This window comes from Mesitornis unicolor, unplaced genomic scaffold, assembly GCF_000695765.1.
Source record: "Mesitornis unicolor isolate BGI_N332 unplaced genomic scaffold, ASM69576v1 scaffold6671, whole genome shotgun sequence".
NCBI lineage: Eukaryota > Metazoa > Chordata > Aves > Mesitornithiformes > Mesitornithidae > Mesitornis > Mesitornis unicolor.
Genome location: NW_010163072.1, coordinates 57,858 through 71,386, shown reverse-complemented (window position 1 = coordinate 71,386; position 13,529 = coordinate 57,858). Strand labels below are relative to the sequence as shown.

The following is a 13,529-nucleotide window of genomic DNA, read 5'->3' as shown; positions in this document are numbered from 1 at the left end:
TGTGTGAATTGGGAAAGTTTTTGCCTCTTCTTTTATTACAGGTAATCAGCACTGCATATATGAGACCAAAGAGGTAGTCCTGATTGCTGTGAAACACATAGATAACAGAATAAAAAAGGGGTGGTTGTTTTTTTTTCCTTTTCTCTTCTCCTTTTCTGCATAGTAATTTCAGGGCTTTGGTAAGGTATTATTTTCTTTTTTTCTTTCTTTCTTTGATTTTCTTTGGAGTTCCTCTGATGACACCCCAAATCTGGAAATGAAGAACTTCTTAGAGCTGATTGGAAATGGCATTGCGGAGCTGAAACTTAACTGGAGGAAATTTATCTCCTGAAGAAGAAAATATAATGCACTGTAAGGATCTGACTTCTGGTGAAAAATTCAAGCCTAGAGAAAACTTGTCTGCTTTGTTAGGAGGAATGGGTTGGACAATTTTCTTCAATTCCAGAGGATATCTGAATGCCATGCTGAGCTTAATCTCTGCAGCATGCTCTGTGCTTCTCATCTCTTCCTGATGCACTGCATGGTAAGGCCTTTTTCCTTCCTTTAATATTAACAACCATGTTTCTCTTATGGTGAGATATAAAAATAACTGCAACAATCAAATGAAATTTGAAAAAATGTGGAAAGCTCACAAAAGAACGTTTGTTTGTATGGTTGTTTCCAGGAGCAAATGTCGTGATTACTGCAGCAGCTTTGTAAGATCATTTCTGCCTTTCTCCCTTGCTTTGTGACTGTGTGTGTGTGTGTGTGTGTGTGTGTGTGTGTGTGTGTTTGTGCACACCTGTGCTATCATTTGCACTTGGACTGGAACATCAGCAGCTGTATTGTACATATTTCCACGCTAAAGAGGATGTTTAAAAATTTGCTCTGGGATTTCTCTCTCTTTTTCCCTCCCTCCCTCCATTCCCTTCCTCCTCTTTCTCTCGCTCTGTCTCTCTGGGGTCATGGTGCTTTACCTTCCCTGCACCTCAGTCATGCACTGACTGCCTGAAGACAAAAATAGGAGGAAAAAGAAATCCTGTATCAACTTAAGAATAGTTCTGGATAAGTATCGTCTGAGTAAATAAAAGCTACAGATGGGGTTTGAATGTCTGCAAGATCTGCAGGTACAAAAGGTTTACTTTATTTTATTTCCCATGGGAACACGAATCAAGTGCAGATTTGGATGCTGTGTTTCAGATACAGTGGAAGGCAGATCCTTTTATATATGTTAGAAAGCCAAAAAAATGACCACTGTGAATTATGACAATGTTACTCTTGATGACCCAAGTCATAAAATAAGCAAACCCAGTATGAGATGTTCTCATATCAAGTAATTTTGGTCGTTTATTAGCCGCATGTTGAGAATCACTATTAATGGTTTCAGTGGATATTGCAAGATATTTTTCATTAACTGCTGTAATGTGCTTTCATCTTCTTGGATGAAAGGTGCTAGGGGAGTGCACAGTGATGTTATTAACTAACTACCCGACTTAACAAAATTTTGGGTCACTATCAGGAAATTGCCAAGCAGATCAAGAATTATACAGTGAGTGTATGGAAATGGAAGAACAGGTCAGTTTTCCAGAAAGCCTGGTTTACTTGGATCTCTGTTTCAGAAATCAGAGTGGAACTAAAAGATGAAAGACTGGAGATGTGAAAAATCAATATTTTCTTATGCATTCTGGTTGATCACTGAGTTTGGAAGAGGGAAAGTTGAGTGTCTCTTGAGGAGCAAACTGCGGTAAGGACCTGCCCCTGCTCCGAGGGTAATCCCATGGAAATACCACTGCTTTTGGTGGTGTTAGAAATGGACCAGGAGTGGGTTTGTGTGGTGAATTCATGGGCTGTCCAGCTGGGTATGAAGGTGATGGGTTCCTGGCAGCAGGTATTGAGGGTGAGAGAGATGCAAAGGGCCAAACAAAAAGGCCAGGCCACACCAGGACTCATGAACAAGAATCAGAGGTTAAATCCTATTCAAAAGATGAAATTTTGTAGTATTTCCCAATACAACTCTTCCTTCTATGATGAAGGACTCCATATGATGGTTTTTAGGGAGAGAATGGTAATGTAGCTTTTTCAAATCACTGCAGTAGGAGGAAACGGAGATGATACAAACACGTTCCTGTGGTGGGACAATTTCTCAGTCGGGTTCAGAGGAACCAGCCTTGATTTCAGGAGTAAAAGTTCAAAGTATGCACATATGTACACTGAAATAGATTGTTCGTGTATTTTACCATCCAAAATGTGTGACAAGTATAAGAACCAACATGGAAAACTGAGGAAGGACAATGCAACCCATAAATGTCATCTCCCAGTCTCCACTGTGGAAAGAAGCTCTTACTTGAGGTAGTCCCCTCAGCTCTTTGTGTGAACAAGGACTGCATCCTAAATTCGGTTCCCATTGCAAATCTCTCCTCACATCAGCAGTTCTATTTCAATCAATGGGACAACTCGTATGAGTAAGAACTACTCATGTGAATAAATTATGAAATGTTTTGTAAGACCAGGCTCTTTGATTGTCATGGTAACAGATTTATTAGGCTCGGGGCATAATTTGTATTCCCTTCTAAACAAAATCATTTTTCCTTTTACGCATGTGAATGCTTTTACCTTGTAATTAGGACAAGAAAAATAGGTTAATTACATTCTTCAAGATCATGCAAGTGTACAGTTACATTGTTAGTGAAGAATTATCAGAGAAGTTTACTTTTATTAGCAGTCTCCAAATCCGAGCGCAGTGTATTCTTATTGGAATCATTCATTGCCTTATTTATTTTTGTGGCAGTATTAATATTGCTGTTAGGTGTTGTCAATTCTTCTGGCAACTCATAAGAAAATTTCCTTTAAAATATCGCTGATCTTATAAAGGTAATCACTATTATTAAGTTCAAGGATACTTACCAAGCTTTCTACTACATTAAATACATTCAGTTTTAGGTAATATATTATGTTTCTCTCTTTACTTCCTCTAGGAAGATATTTGACTTTAGGGTATAGAAAGACAATATGTAATCATAAATATAGTAAACTTCCTACGGAACATAGATGAATATTGAAATAAGAAGCATAAAACCATCTGGATTTTCTTTCCCTGTGCAATTTTGCATGCTTATAAATGACTGTATTATTAGGGTATATATTATATAACAAATAATATTTCCTTCCTTATAATTTGTAAAGAACAGTTCCGTTTCAGGATACAGTGCATAGTGGGTTTTTTTGTGTTAATTATAGGAGAAAGAAAAATATTAGAAAAAGCAAGCATAGCAACCTTTAAAATGCATACACTCCACTAATGCAGCATAGATAAATTAGTTTCTTTTATTGTTATAATATCAACATATATGTAGAAAGAATAGCAGAATATTTTCTAAAGAGTGTGGGATTTTGAAAGAGAAGGTTTTACATGATGCAGGATGCTCATTGTCTTTAGCAGACATTTCTGTCAAGGATTTACTGTGACTTAGAACTTTTTTATAAGTAACGTTTTTAGTTATTTAAACATTTGCACAACAGCAGTAGTTGGCTTTCTCTGTCAATTCTAAAGCACGTAAAATTAGTCAATTCCTTTTCTTTTAAGATACTGTTCAATAGAGGTCTGATGCTGAAAGCACATACATTTCATTTCAGTCCATTGAACTGTTTCTTTGGAGAAACTACATGAATTAGAGCTTGAACCGCCTGCATTAGCAGGGAATTTATGCTGAACAGTGGAAATACTTTCCTCAGTTGTAGCAACTATTTCTACCCAAGAAAAATGTGCTTTAATAATACAACACATAAGCAGTTCCTGTACTTGGAATGCCTTGAGCTGTTCTGATTCAATATCAAGCAAAAAAATGATTTCTGAAAGGCCTGCAAAAAAAACTCAAAACAAAACCAAATGAGTCTTAAACTTTTGTTGTTTAAACAAAAATAGCCACAGAAAGAATATTTACCTGACAAGAAATCAGGATCTGTGTTTTTTGTAAACCAGGATAATAAATTGAAAAGACATAATGTTTTTTAAAAGTAAAAAGTTGTAAAAATCCATATGTATGTGAAGACTGGTTTCAAAATGACACATTTCATTTTAACATTTTTAATCAGACTTTAATTTGTTACAAGCAATGATACCAGTATCTGTTTCTCTCAGTGAAAATTTGCAACAATTTTACTTTTTTTTTTCTTTTTGACAGGGAAGTGTATTTTTTTTAACTAGATCTGTTATAGCTGTCCTAATATTTATTGGTTTTCAGAGCTCAGCTCTTTAATTAGAAGCTCTCTGAAGGACCATCTTTAGCACTACGTATTGTGTAGCCCCATGTTACTGGTACTGAACAGCAATTTTTACCAACTTTGGTAGCCGTAAGCCCTGATTGCGATTCCCTCCTTAAATTCTTCTTTAGTCTTCAACAAAAAGCAGGTCTTTGTTTTGCTGAGAGTTTTGCAGAGAGCAGAAAACCTTCAAGATTCAAAAACCTTCAAGAGGCCTTCAAAGGGCAGGCAGGCAAGGAGTAGAATTAATGGAGTATTAATATCCTTATTAAATAGATAAGGAACTGAGGAACAAAGAAACTGCCCAAAGCTATACTGGCAAGGGAAGAGTTCGGAATTGAACCCAAATGTCCTTACTCTCAGTTCATCACTGTCCCTGCAAGGTTGCTCTTCATTTTGTTCATTTTTTTGCTTAATGACTTGCATTTGGACTTTTAAGCTAATACTAGTTGAAGTATCAACTGTGAGAGGGAATTATTGATGCGTACTTCCTCTCCAGTCTGACACAGTTGTCCTAAAAATTCTTTTATCTCTCCTGAGCCATTCTGTTTCAATGTAACCATTAATTATGTAATTGCTTTACTACACAGGGGAAGTGTATCCTAGATTAAACAGAAAATTACTCAATAGCAAGATCCTAAACATGCCATACAGGTTCTTGGGGATGTTCATGTGTATGTGTTTAAGCTGTCAGGGTTTAGGGATAGCTGGGGGGGTGTGTAATGATTTTGAGGTCTCTTGGTAAATGAATCAAATTCCAGCACAGAAAAAAAATTACAGTTAAAACATAAAAAGATTCATGATTTGCTATCTAGAATTCACACAGGTCATTATGAATCCGGCACTTGTGCGCAAAAGGATGACATGGAGAACATGGTGCCTAACAGCGATTTTTATTAACCCCGGTGTTCCTCTGTCCAAGGTAATCTTTCACCTTTTTATCCCCTTAATGTAATAGGAAAAGACTGTTTGTACTAAAAGTACTGAGCTGCTAAAATTACATCTGAAGTTGGGGGAAAAAAACTACCTTGGCATCTTAATACAAACATAGGAAAAATTTGTGCATGTCAAGAAGGAAAAAAAAATGCTTTTTGCAAATGTGCCGGAGTTTTGGACTGAGTTGTGCAGCAGAATATCCCCGGAGCTTAAGGAGTATGTGCCTCCCTCTGGTCTGCTTATACACGTCCAGGTGTGACACACCTCTGGATGCTGATGGGTATTGTAATTACCCAATTATCCAATGACATATTAATGCAGAAGAGTATGAAAGTCCGATTAAAAGCCATACTTCCACTGAAAACCTCATCTCACTTGTACTTTATTCCTGAGAAACATTAAGAAGAGAACTTCAAATGCACCCTACTGTATCAAGTACACTTTTCTTTCTCCTGATAGGAAGTTTTTACTGGCTTAGAATAGAAAAGGGTTAGAAAGAAATGCTTTAGTCAATACATACTTCATTATGGTAAGCAAATACATAACTTGCTTCAAAATACTGTCCTCCAACGCACAGAGGATCACCTGCGCTCTATTTTCACCAGCAGTGATGGTGCACAGGGTCGTCCTCAGCCTACCTCAGCCCTGTGTCCTAAACTAGACCTGTTATCTGTCAATATCATAAAAGAGATTTTAAAAGGCTTTTCCAGTCAAACTGGCAATTTTTCTGTGGAACCTTGGATATTAGAAAACAGAAAAGTGTTCAAGTTCAAACACACAAAGAATGTATCACGTTGCCCCTGGTTCTTTTTTAAGCCAAGGGTCCTAAGGGATCCAAATACATTTGAGGATCTGAGCATGGAGTTTATAATATTTGTGTATTTTCTATGACATTAACAGATCAGGAAAGTAAACCTGATTATTATAGTAGAGTAATTATTGAACTTTGACAGTTAAGGGGATTTTTATTTGGCTAAGAAACATTGGAGAACCACTGAAGTCCATGAACATAAAGCAAGCATTTCATTCATTGTAAGAGCCTCAGAAACAAAAGGCCTGGAGAAAAGTTGATGAGTCAAAGAGATCAGTAAGCTTTGATGAAATAAGAGATTGCAAAAAGAGTAAAGGATGTCTGGTACATCTCTTTATGAGAAGGCAGTGTGGGGAAAGGCCTGTTCCAGTTTTCAGCCAAGCTAGACAGAAAAAAATGGTGTGAGTAGAAAATATTGTGGTATTTATGAATATAAATCATCGTGCTTTGATAGTTTGCCACCCATTTAACAAGGATATTAATGTAGTACATATTCTTAACTTCCAACTTCTGAAAATACTTCCCATCTTTTTATGCATATGTCTTCAGATATCGTAAAGCATCATTTTCTCCTCCATGTGAAACTGTGATAGATTTGTTGAGAAAAATTAGAACTTGACTCTAACACATCCCAAAACCTAGCAATATTGTCTGTAAAGTGAGATCTTACTGAACTATGTTAAGATTACCAGAAAGTTTCCCTTAAGGAAGCCAAGTATGATGTTTGAAAACAAAACCATTTAAATTTTGGGATGAGAAAGCAGATGTTGGAATTCCTTTTTCACTTTGTGCATAAACTGAAAACTGGTTGAAAGGTTTTTGTTCAGGTATTCACGGCAAATGTAAGATTTCACTGAATATAGAAGCAGTACAAAATACTTAGGAGAAGAAGGTTGGATTTTGGAAGAGCTTTTAAAGCATTCTTGAAAGTAGCTCTTAATGGATGACCGCAATGGCCCTTAGGATAGCATTGTTTCTGTGCTGCTGAACATAGTACTTGCTCTCTAGCTGTATTAATCAAAGCTAGAACACAAAGCTTTCCCTAGGAAGAGTCATACGTTTCACTGATGCTACATCCATTTGTTTTGGTTTCCTGTGTTTTCTTTCCATGGCAAATGCTTCATGCTGCATCAAAATGCTCTGTAGCTTAGCACAGCTCGATCCATTCTCTAAATGCTGCTATGGAAATCTGTGACCATCTACATCATACCTGCTCTTTTGCAGCCACTCTGAGATATTGCTAACTCAGTATATACAGGGAGCAGCATCTTTGACACGACTCCATGTCATGCTCGGAGGGTTTCAAGGTGTCACGTCACTGGGAGAATCCTGAGTGTGCAATGTAATGTCCCTTGTAATAGGTTTTCATATAATTAGCACATCAGAGCTGATTGAGGAAGGGTCAATCTGTTACTTCTTCTAATTGTTACCCCTCAAATTCTGCATCTGTTCACGTGCTTTCTAAAGGAATCGTAAGGGATCGCTGGTATCCTTGGGTCTCGTCGTCATCCCCACCCTGAAAACCATGCAGTGGATGTTGAATGCAGAGGGCCCCCGGACATCTGCTCCATCCATTCATGACTCACCACAAAATAATTCCAGTCCTCCTCACTGTGTTTTAGTAAGCCAGTAAATGACCACAAGTCACGTCTACAATGTTTCAAAAGAGGAGATAGATCAAAAGCATCACCAAAGCCTTATATTCCTTTGGAAAAAAAACCAAACTAAACCAGTAAACTAAGTAGACCATGCCTAATGTTACAGAGAGAATCCTACAATAGTTTTACTGAATCTGTTTCCAGATTTGTTTGTGATCTCTCATCTGGCACTCAGTAGATTTATGCATACAGAAGAAGATGCACCAAATGAGCATCGTGGGGATTTTAACATCAGAAACACCAGTGCTCCCTACCTCGCAACCTTCCTCCCATCCTTGGTCCTTCTTTGAAGCCTCATGTGGAGGTGCAGCATCTCCCCGCAGAAGTCAAGTCACGCGTGAAGAGAGAAACAACCTCTCTGGATCCCTGCAGGTTAAGCACAGGGGTAGCACAGTGTGAATATGATGCAAACAGACAGGATCAATAAGCAATTTCCTTCATAAAACAGAGGAGGCCTTTCCTGACTTCAATTCTTTAGGAATAAATCCCAAACATTTTTACTGAGTTACAGCAGATGAATTACTATATATTCTAAGAATCCAGTGGCATGTCCTCCTTGCCCACACTTCTCTAGGTCCTGCCTCTCTGGGGAACTGATCTCCCAGTCTCTTGTGGCTTATGGACGACTCCTCATCCTTCGGTGATACTCTAAGACCAGACCCCTCAGCTGTGTAAATGACATGTGCACTAATGGTGTTCCCCTTGCATTTAAATTTAACAGCCAGCATGGCCTCACAGGCCATGTCCATGTCCCACGTTCTTGGTCTGTGAGCTCCATCACTATGATCTTGTGGGGCATATTCATCACCGTTCCTCCCTGGTCCTCAATGCAAAACCCAAGCCTTATGCACAGGACCCAACTTTCACCCGTGTGTTAGTGTATGATGACTGCTACTGCCTTTAGAAGCAGAAATGCAAAGAGCTGAGATGCTTTGGATAGCTGTTTGGATAGGGAAACTGCAACCAGATAGGACTTGTCCACTTCAGCTGCTTGGTTTGCTTTACACTTTGGGTGTGAAATGCAGTGCTTTGTGTCCTCTGTGCTGGGGCAAGAGCTGCCATCCTACCTGGGATTGCCACAGCTGGTGTGGATTGAAGGGAAGCTGGGAAATCAGCACTTAAGAAACTCCCTAAAGCCCCAGTTCTCCATAGACACAAGTGGTTTGGCCAAATCTCCTATCTGCTTCACACTTCTTTTTCTCCTGGTCTGGAGGTACAAAGTCCCATCCCCTTCTCTGCTGTTATAAAACGAAAGATGCTGCGTTCTCCTGGAAACCAGGTTACAACTACTGTGTGAGTCAGCTTCCAGATCCATTCGTCAGAGCTAGTGAACCTTCCTTGTGCATCCCAAGGTGAGGATTAATCTGTTAATGTTTGTAAAAAGCTATGTAAATGATCCGTATCATGCTGACAGGTCAAGTGCTGCATTGCTCACTGTCTGCTCTTCCTGACAGTTTAAGACATATGCCAAACAATGTCGGTGCTTTCAGACGGTGTTCGCTGACGTAGCTTGACTGGCTTAACCCTCTCAGGATTTGGCCCTACTTCTTCTGGCTTACTGATTGGGTGATACAGCACAAATACACAAGGCTGATGCTTTTTTGCGTAACCTAGAATACAATAAAGACATCGATTTATGCTTGTGCATGAGCCTAAAGGAAACCTCTTGCATCTGTTATAGCACATGAGCAATTTAGGTCCTGAAGGACGCATAGAAAGCAAGGAGGCTGAGCCGGGCTCAGTGCTGAGCTGTGGGCAAGAGACAGCAGCAGAAGCCCCTTTGAGAGTGTGAACCCTACCCAAGAGAGCGGTGTGCTTGAAATGCGGGAGCCTTTCTGTCTGTGCTTATCACATAGACTGCAGCTATTATTGGTTATTGAGATCAGGGCCTGACAGTGGTAGATACTGTACAAACAGTAGGAGAAAGAGCCCCTTCTAGACAATTAAATTCCAAGTGAATGCAAATTCCGTAACTCTGCAAGTACATAGAACAAAAAACAGTGGCCAAAAGGTGAGTAAGGAATTTCACCGGCTGCTTTACCACATTATCAGCATTACATGGATTTTTATGTTGATTTTTGGTATGAACAATTAATACTTCCATTGCCATTAATGCTTTTTGCAGTGAAGATCATTTGCCACTGACCTTTGCTGCTGTCTCTGTGGGTGTATCTGTATTTTTCCTTAAATACCTAAGCTGGAAAACAGCACTGCAGCAGGGGCTGTGCTCGGTACAAGCTGTTACTAAATGAGAGTAGGACAGCCAAAAAAAAGGGACTTTCTGTCAATCTTTACGGTCCCATGGTGCTCCTCTTTGAGGCTACTGGAGCTGATTACTTACTGCGTGGGTCATTTTTGGGAACTGACACAGGGATATGGGGTCAGTACATATGTTAGCAATTTGGAGGACCAAGTCATGCAAAAGTATTTTTTTGTTTCTGCCACTATTGCTTATCTGGGCAACTTTTGCTTTTGAAGCCTGCTCCAGTGCCTGGTAGAGTCAGCAGAATTGGGCCAGTGATTTCGTCCACAGCTGGATCCGACCTCTGGCTGGTTTCATCATCACCACCGGTACAGATTGGTATAGTAGAAAATACGAACTTACTGTGGCTTTGCACTTTGTTTCTTTACCTGAAACTTTCCGTGCTTTTCCTGCTTCAGATGTTTATCTGCCACATACTTACAGCCTCAGCAAATGTTCAGGGCATATCTCTGCGCCTCTGCATGATGCCTTTGCACACAGATCTCCACTGGTGTTACCAGAGCTGCTCTGCAACAGGCTATCTCCGAGATTTAGCATGTATCTTGTTTAGTTTCTTTCAAACAGCCACAAAACTTGGTGAAATTAAATAATATGCAGAAGAAATATGGTAGGGAGTGGTCTTCGGGGTATATGTAATGGATGTAGCAGGACTGTCACTGTGAATTTTGGGTACTTGCTCCTCATGGGGGCTGCAGGCCTTGTACTTTTGAGGAAGCTTCTACTCCCACCTGGCCACGCTGGAGCCACCTCAGGCACAGCTGTGTGTGCAGCAGCCCTGTAACCACAGCAGAGATGGAGCTGCTGTCAGTTATAAATGACTGCAAGTTGAAACAGGAGGAATTCATAAGCCATGTTTGGGAGGTTTGAAATAGCTTGCTTACTGTGCTGCTAAAGAAAACAACTGTAAAATTGTAACAGAATAATGAAGACCAAACATCTGTAAGTCTTCCTTTGATGAGATGCCTAGTAATAGTCTGGTGTTTACAGTTTTGACAGCAAAATGACACAGAAAAATACCCCTAAAATTAGCATTTACAAGAAATCAGGAATGAAAAACAGAAGGAAGGCAGCAGAGACTTGTGCTAACAGAGGGATTATGGCTCTTGAGAGAGAGCAATGTACTCTCTGTGAAGAGCAGTCCTGTTTGAAAAGCCCTGTTTTCCTGGTTAGCAATTACCACCTGGCAACTGTGAAAGAGAGGCAGCCCATGCGGAGCTTTGACAAGGTGAAAATCACATGAGTTAACGAAATATTTGGTGGCTCTGCACAGCATCCTCCTGGCAGCACACACCTGGGAAGAGGGTCCTCATGAGCAGGGAGGATGGAGGCGCAGTTTCTCAGTGCCAGAATTGTTCGTGCTGACCAACTTCCCAACTGCAAAGGGTGTCTCCATGCTTCATGGAGATGCCCCCCGGGACAGTCATCACGCTGGTGGAGCACGATGTGCATGCAGGTATCTGTGAAAAAGCTATTCTATCAGCGATTTGCAAATACCTGCATGTGGCAAAGAGCTGTGTATTTGTAAGCCAGGCAGGTTTTCTCCTCAGAAATGTTTGCATTAGCCCCAGGGAGAGTGCAGAGAGCAGAGCTGTGACCGGAGCAGATGACTTCATTGGCAGAGGGAAGTTACCCAGCCTCCCTGACAGATTTTTATGAGGGGTTTCCCAAGGCCAGCCCGCAGCAGCGCATCACTACAGATATGCTTTTGACATTTGTAGTCCAAGCAGCAGCGATATTCAAAGTAAAACATCGCCAGTGGGTTTCCATAAAAAAGCCTGATTCTTGGATTATTGTGGGGGTTTGAATGCAGCTATGAGTTGTACAACCCTAAGCTTTCTCTTGCTAAGATTGCACCAGCCTACATCCGTCTTCCTTTCCCACCCCAAGTACAGGGAGCCACAGAAATGCTGCTTTGCTCTGCCAGATACCTGCATCCAACTCCTACCAGTGAGCAGCTCCTGCTTTGTCTTGCACCCTCCAAGCAAGCTCCAGTGAAGAAAGGACTCAAGAAAAGATGGTGGAATTGTGAGCAACTGGAAGAAAAAGAGTCATGAGCTTGGGAAGACGGACTCAGGAGTCCTCTGAAAGTTTTATTTCAGAAATAAGCCAAAAAATGCTCCTGGCCATACCTCAGATTCCTGAAAATTTGACAGAATAAATTTATTCTCCATAAAATAGATTATCCTTTTGGAAAAATAACTGAAGTCTCTCTTACCAACCCATGCAGAATAGATCGTCCAGTTTTCCTATGGCTGCTGCCATAGGTCCTAGTCTGATTATAGGCAGGAAATGCAGGCAAGTGTAATTATGATGCAGGCAGATTTATTTCTCCCCAGACAGGTTTTCAAATAACAAAAGGAATATAAATAGTGGATCTGTGGAAAGAAAATGTCCGTTATTAAAATCAACCCACAAGCTTGTACTGTGAAAAAGCTTTCTTCTTCAACACAGCTGTCAGCCCCGCTGAGATTTTAAATTGGAGTTTGTCTAGTGTAACTCGCACTTTCTATTTAAAAAGCAAAGTCAGAAGCATTAAACTTTTGTCTTGGGTTTTTAAAATACAGGAAAGCTAATATAATTGCTGTACTAATGTAGAGTTATGAGCTTTTAGGCTCTCCAGTTTTGGCAAAGAAAGGTTACAGCTTTTGATTCATGGATTTTTTTAAATTTGCCATACACTTTCTCTTTACAAAAAAATCTTCAACTCTTCCTCTCCTCTGGACCGTTTGGCATGGCTCTTTGGTTTTTAACTGCCTGTGCTTCACTTGAGAGCTGGCTGCATTTCAGTCACCAGTCACTGTGCAGGGTTTCTGTGTGAATTATTGGAGTGTGTTTGGCCTCTGGAGATGTAAGGAATCGAAAAGTATGGTTCAAATGTCAGACTGCAACTTGAAAGGCTTCGGGAGATGCAAAGCCAGGTCTGTGATCTGACTGAGGCAATGCCCGTGCCGAACTCAACAGAAAAGATCTCTGGGTGACAGAGGGACATCCCTTGTTGGACCCATGGCATGCACAACGTGGCTTCCAGCTTCAGAGTAGAAAAGAGTGGTTTAGAGGGTAACTCCAAGTTCCAACCCTCTGAGAACAAGGCTTGGATATGTTACCTGTGTTACTAATGTCTGGGAGAAGCTAAGAACTGATAGGATAAGCAAAATAGGTCTTATCTTGAGTTTGTAAGTTAGACAGGCTTGTGTGAATGCAGTGAACCAGCTGGGAAGTCTCTGAAGAAAAATGACTTCAAACAAAGAGAAATTTTTGGAAGGTTGCTTCTGTATCAGGAGGAAACGGAGAGGAATTTAGTTTAAGGATGTTCCTCTGAGTTGTGATAATTTGTTTTCATTCATCATTGGTATTGATTATCACTGAATTGATGGAATAGTGTCATTCTTAGTGCTTTATTAATCTTTAGCAAAATAAGATGTATATAGTAAAATAAAAGGAAGTCTGCTCATTTTATTTGGTTTTCTGTTCCCCTCCTTGGAGTCTCTAGAGCCATAGATCAATTGCCAGTGTTTAGTGACCTCCTGCCCAAGAGTGTAGGGCCTGTGGGTGGGTATTCTCCTATGGCTAGCACTTGTACAGTACATAATCTGAGATGACACTGACCCTTGCAGCCGTATGG

General features: G+C 40.3%; 1 long non-coding RNA gene across 1 annotated transcript in view; it reads left to right on the top strand.

Annotated features, from left to right (window-relative positions):
* Positions 1-226: 226 nt before the first annotated feature.
* LOC104547941 overlaps positions 227-13,529 on the top strand; it is a 26,624-nt gene continuing 13,321 nt past the window's right edge. The window contains exon 1 of the long non-coding RNA XR_728198.1: positions 227-523. This is a non-coding gene — a long non-coding RNA (uncharacterized LOC104547941). The remainder of the gene's footprint in view (positions 524-13,529) is intronic.